This window comes from Myodes glareolus, chromosome 5 (assembly GCF_982192425.1).
Source record: "Myodes glareolus chromosome 5, mMyoGla1.1, whole genome shotgun sequence".
Taxonomy (NCBI): domain Eukaryota; kingdom Metazoa; phylum Chordata; class Mammalia; order Rodentia; family Cricetidae; genus Myodes; species Myodes glareolus.
In genome coordinates this window covers 23,999,403-24,005,623 of record NC_142030.1, presented here as the reverse complement: position 1 = coordinate 24,005,623, position 6,221 = coordinate 23,999,403, and the positions used below count along the sequence as shown (strand labels likewise).

General features: G+C 42.3%; 1 pseudogene; it reads right to left on the bottom strand.

Moving 5' to 3' along the window:
• Positions 1 to 4,745: 4,745 nt before the first annotated feature.
• LOC148122042 (glyceraldehyde-3-phosphate dehydrogenase pseudogene) lies at positions 4,746 to 6,003 on the bottom strand (annotated as a pseudogene).
• Between the last annotated feature and the right edge of the window lie 218 nt (positions 6,004 to 6,221).

Genomic DNA, 6,221 nt, shown 5'->3' with positions numbered 1-6,221 from the left:
TCTAGAGAGCGCTTTTATACAGCACAGACCTGGGGCGCAGCTGGACCACACAACCCGGGAGCCACCTGGGACGTGAGCATTTTCTCCACGCCCCTCTCAGTAGGCCTTGTCTCTGTATCTGGAAGGTCTCCACCACGTAATGCAGGGGAAGGGACCCATGCACAGGCTGCAGGGAATTGAAGGTCTCTTCTGCTGACCAGCAGTTTCCCATCTTACCCCTTTCTATCTTGATACTGCTTATAAGAAATGTTAAGTTATACCAATCGGTATACTTTGAAAAGCATTGATTTAAAACAAAAGTCAAAGATACATTATGTTTGGGGAAAATTATGCTTTTGCCTCCATGGGGGAAAAATATATGGGTTTTAGCCATTTAGAGTCAATGGGTTACAAATACTTACCACCGTTTTTAAAAATTGGGTACAAATTATTAATAATTAAGATATATATATTTCTGCCTTTGTTTTAAATATTATATCTATACAATGATCTTGACTGCTAAAAAAAGTCACAAAAAAGACTTTGATAAAAATTTGCAGTTTGTCTGAAAAATGAGAAGAAAGACAAGTATGTGATGGAGGTTTTTGTGTTGTTTTCTGAAAAGCAAGAGAAGGCAGGAAACTGAAACAGTGAAGAGAAGAAAAAAAAGAGGAGTTTGTCTACAGGGAGAGCCAGACCTAAACATTGTAAAAGGTATATTTAAAAGTTTTTAAAAGGCTAGAGGATGTAAAATATGTTTGCTATGGTTTCTTGTACCTGCAAATACAACATTTAAAAAACTGAGCCATATTTTATATTAATACTAAAAGGATTTTTAAAACTAAAACCTGACAAACATGGAGCATGAAGTTCTAGTCTTATGAAAGCTGCTAACTTATTGTAGACATTAGAAAGCACAAGTTAATAGTCAAACTTCCTCAAGGTACTGATATAATTAATTGCAGGGATAAGCCTCACTTAGTTCCCTGTATAAGTTTTTAAAATCAAGCTTAAAACAAGTAATTAATAACAAAGTCTAATTAGATCTACCTAGGCAGCCCTAAAATACTTCAGAGATCTGTGGACTATGGCATCTAAAATGACAATAAAAAAATTTGTATCAGAGAGAGACTCCCAAATCCTATCAGTGACTCAAGGTCTCCAAGGAAGATTAAGGGACACCCTGATGTCTCCACCTGGATAATGATGCTGCTGACTACTGGATGAGGTGTCCCAACGCTACAACCTGCTGCCCGGACCCAACCCAAACTGTGGACAGTGTAGAATTGATTGCACCACTTTTTCTAGACAAGATAAGATCAGTCTTTTCCATGTCCCTCTTCCACAGGAACCTCTACTCTTATGAGCCTGGCAAAGTCTGCTGTTCTGACACTTCTGCCTCCAAAGCTATGGAGACCTGGTATGACTGTATGAACTGGTCCCTGTCATTTTTTTTATAGATTCAGGAACTGTTTGGTCTATACTTATATAATTTATTTATCCTTCTGAGATCTCTGACAGTATTGATGGCTAGGCTAGCTATAGTTTTGTTACCTTGGCAGCATGAGAAAAATGTTCTAAGATATATAAAGGTCTGGAGATATAAAAGTTAATAAGCTTTAAGGGTCTTAAAAATTATTTAAGATAGAAATGCAAGACACATGGTATAAATAAATAATTAAAATATAGAAATGTTTCAGATTTCTTTCTTCTTCTACATTATAGCTCTGATAAGCTGATTGAGTGATGACTGTTAACTCTTTGGGTCACAAGCTCAAGATTTTAAATTTTTTTTGGTTGTCTTCTGAATATAGGCTTACACACTTTTAACCCAAATCTATGTTTTTTGCTAGGACTCAAAGGTGTGAGTCTATTTCTTAGCCGTTAGGGAAATGCAAAATAAGATGACTTTGAGATGCATTTTGCCTCAGTCAGAATGATCATTCTCAAGGAAATGGACACCACCAAAAGCTGCGAGGACACGGGAAAGGAGGGAAAGGAGCCGCTGTGGTTCACTGTAGGGAGCGGGAACTAGTACAGCCCTGGGAATCAGTATGGAGGTTTCTGAAAAACCTAATACTCAAACTGCCATAAGATGCACGTGGACATACATATTTGAAGAGCTGCTTCCCACCACAGAGACACCCGCACATCTGTGTCTATTGCTGTGCTATTCACAGCAGCAAGGGTAGGGAATCTGTGGATGGGAAGATCATAAAAATAGTAATTGCGGCTGACATCCTTCCACCCACTGCCTTTGGGTTGCCCCACACGAGTGCAAGCACACACCCGAGCCATCGCTTTCCAGGAGACTCGCTCTCTCCTTTTTCACAGCCTCCTCTGGCTCGTGTTCCTGATTCTAGTCACATTTTCTGAAATTTTCATAAGAGCCTTTATTAAAATACTTTATGGAGGAAAAACTGTGAGAAGATTCCAATGTTGCATTTTTGAGAACCGCTTCAATAAACAACTCTGCTAAAACACTTGCAATATTTTATGAGCTCATGCATGCTAGACAAGCACTCCTTCATTGAACTACATCCCTAACCCTACAAACTTTTAATCTGCCATTATAGGGTGTGTTGACACACATTGGGTAGATTAAAATGTCTAGTCGCCATGGCAGGAACAAAGCTGTTCTAAGGAGGCATGCATGTTCCTCCTTTCAGCGCTCAGATTACTGGCAAAATTTTCCCCAAAGAATTAAATTTTTTTCATGAAGCTTGTTCTGGGAGGAAGATGAAGTTGGTACCAGTTAGGGGAGGAGCTGGCCTACCAGTTCTCACACGTTCTCACAGCTCAGAAGATTATTTTGCAGGTGGGTTGGAGTCCAGAAACTGATGGATCAGTGATGGGAGAGACCACACCTTGACCAGAATTGCTTAGTTTTACATACTTTTTGCCCTCTGTTTAAACCTAAACCTTATGTCAGGACACAAAAGATGGGCTGGGGGAGGGATGCAGGGGATGAGTGCTTGTTATTAGACCTCTTGTTTTTCTTCCCAATGTGGAGACATTTGACTAAGTCTCCTTTTCTGCTTTTCTCTCTAACTTGTTTCTTCAATGGGCTCTGAGGTTTGACAGTTGAGTATCCTAGACAGGGTAGACTAAGAGATTCTGGGAAGAGGAAAAGCAGAGAATCAGGCACCATCCAGACACAGAGGAAGCAAGATGAGAATGCCTCATTGAGAAAAGGTACCAAGCCACGTGGCTAAACATAGACAAGAATTATGTGTTAATTTAAGTTGTAAGAGCTAGTAAATAATAAGCCTGAGCTAAGAGGTCAAACAGCTTATAATTAATATAAGCCTTTCTGTGTTTCTTTGGAACTGAACTTCTGCAGGACCAGGCAAAACAGAAACTTTCATTTATAGTTTTCTTAGAAGTCAAAGAAGCATGGAAGCTTAACAGGACAATTGGTCTCTCAGGTGCCCTCTATAGATTGTGAATGTCACTTTATCCTGGTAACTACAACTATACTGGTCCTGGCAATTGTCATTATATTCTGTTTCTGATAAAGGTATAAAAAATCTGAATACTTTTAATATAATTGCCACAGCTTAAGTTTTGCAGAAGACCCTCCAACCAGCCTGGTTTAATTCCTCATGGCCATATCAGGTCCAGGTAAGTAAGGGAGGGCACTGGCATATTGTGATTGTTGTTTATACAGCAGGAATGAAACATGACTTGTATTCCATGGTCCCCTGAGAGTATTTACTTCCACATGGAAGGAGAATTGTCCTAGGAAATACTGATAGTTGTGGCAAGGAGAGCCTGTTGTTCATCCCAGCTACCCAGATAGCTTAGCCCCAAAATAACCACACAGAAATTGTATTAATTAAATCACTGCTTGGCCCATTAGTTCTAGCCTCTTCTTGGCTAACTCTCACATCTTGATTTAACCCATTTCTATTAATCTGTGTATCACCACATGGCAGTGGCTTACCGGGAAAGATTCAGCATGTCTGTCTCTGGTGGCTCCATGGTGTTTCTCTCACTCTGACTCTGCTTTCTTCCTCCCATAATTCAGTTCCATCTTCCCCGCCTACCTAAGTTCTGCCCCTATTGAGCCAAGGCAGTTTCTTTATTTATTAACCAATGAAAGCAACACACAAACAGAAGGACCTCCTGCACCAGATAATGACTGTATTGTTCACAGTTTTTACGCTTTTGCCTTTCTGTTACTGTTCTAATTATCTTTATTGCGGGTAGTAATTGCTTTGTAATTAAATCTTTAGTTATCTTACAACATAATGAGTCTCCTTATGACATGTCCATGCATGTGTATGACTGTACTGTATTCACTTCCTAATTCAATGGAGATTTAGCCATTAAGTTAAAGCAATCATGGGGTAGAAGCCAGTCAGTACCAATGACTTCCACTGAGTTTAGTGCTAACCCAGCCTAGTTATGGAATAATTATTTAAACAAAGGCTTATTTTCATATTTCCACTCAGCCTCAGCAATTAGGTCAAATACATCAACGGCTTTGGGTGCTTTGTATTTCCCCTTTCCAACTTGGAGCCCAAAGTGACTTTTTGTGCAAAATTACTTTTGATATTGTGTAATGTATAAATGCTAACACACACACACACAAACACACACACATATTGTAATGTCACCATATAGCATAATCCTTACTAAGTAAAAATATTACAATGATTGATATGCTGGTTTCCTCCTGCTAGATGGATGTTTTGTATTAAACTTACCATGTACTAGTAAGAAAAGGTGCTCACTTCTTTTTTTTTTTTGAGGGGATGCAGTGAACTTTATTGATGGTATTCAAGAGAGTAGGGCTCCCTAAGCCCCTCCTGCTATCTGGGGGTCTGGGATGGAAACTGTGAGGGAGAGCTCAGTGTCAAGGGTTGAGTTAGGACAGGGACTGCTCAGCAGCCGAGGGCTTCTCTCTTGCTGTGTCCTTGCTGGGGTGGGTGGTCCAGGACGGGCTTCTTACTCCTTGGAGGCCATGTAGGCCATGAGGTCCACCACTCTGTTGCTGTAGCCGAACTCATTGTCGTACCAGGAAATGAGCTTTACAAAGTTGTCATTGAGAGCAATGCCAGCCCCAGCATCAAAGGTGGAAGAGTGGGAGTCACTGTTAAAGTCGCAGGAGACAACCTGGTCCTCAGTGTAGCCCAGGATGCCCTTTAGTGGCCCCTCGGATGCCTGCTTCACCACCTTCTTGATGTCGTCATACTTGGCAGCTTTCTCCAGGCGGCATGTCAGATCCACGACGGACACATTGGGGGTAGGAACACGGAAGGCCATGCCCGTGAGCTTCCCGTTCAGCTCTGGGATGACTTTGCCCACAGCCTTGGCAGCGCCAGTGGATGCAGGGATGATGTTCTGGGCAGCACCACGGCCGTCTCGCCACAGCTTCCCAGAGGGGCCGTCCACGGTCTTCTGGGTGGCTGTGATGGCATGGACTGTGGTCATGAGTCCTTCCACGATGCCAAAGTTGTCATGGATGACCTTGGCCAAGGGGGCTAAGCAGTTGGTGGTGCAGGAAGCATTGCTGACAATCTTGAGGGAATTGTCATACTTGTCATGGTTCACACCCATCACAAACATGGGGGCATCCGCAGAAGGGGCGGAGATGATGACCCTTTTGGCCCCACCCTTCAAGTGGGCCCCAGCCTTCTCCATGGTGGTGAAGACACCGGTCGATTCCACAGCATACTCGGCACCGGCATCACCCCATTTGATGTTGGCGGGATCTCGCTCCTGGAAGATGGTGATGGCCTTCCCGTTGATGACAAGCTTCCCATTCTCAGCCTTAACTGTGCCTTTGAACTTGCCATGGGTGGAGTCATACTGGAACATGTAGACCATGTAGTTGAGGTCGATGAAGGGGTCATTGATGGCAACAACGTCCACTTTGCCAGAAGTGAAGGCAGCCCTGGTAACCAGGCGTCCAATACGGCCAAATCCGTTCACTCCGACCTTCACCATCGTGTCTCTGGAACAAGGCTGGCACTGCGCAAAAAGAAGCGGCTGTCTCTAGAACAGGGAGGAGCAGAGAGCCAAGGTGCTCACTTCTTAATGTGTTGCTTCCTCCATCCATCTCATTCCTCGAAAGGTTAAACATATTTTAAGTAAAAACAGAAGATCTTTTCCACTGATCTTTCTTAGATTCCCATGCAAGAGTCCCAGGTTTAATCTCCATTCAAAAATAAATTAATGGAGTCATTAGTCATACATGATTCAAATATGATAGAAAATGAGACATCGATTTAAGG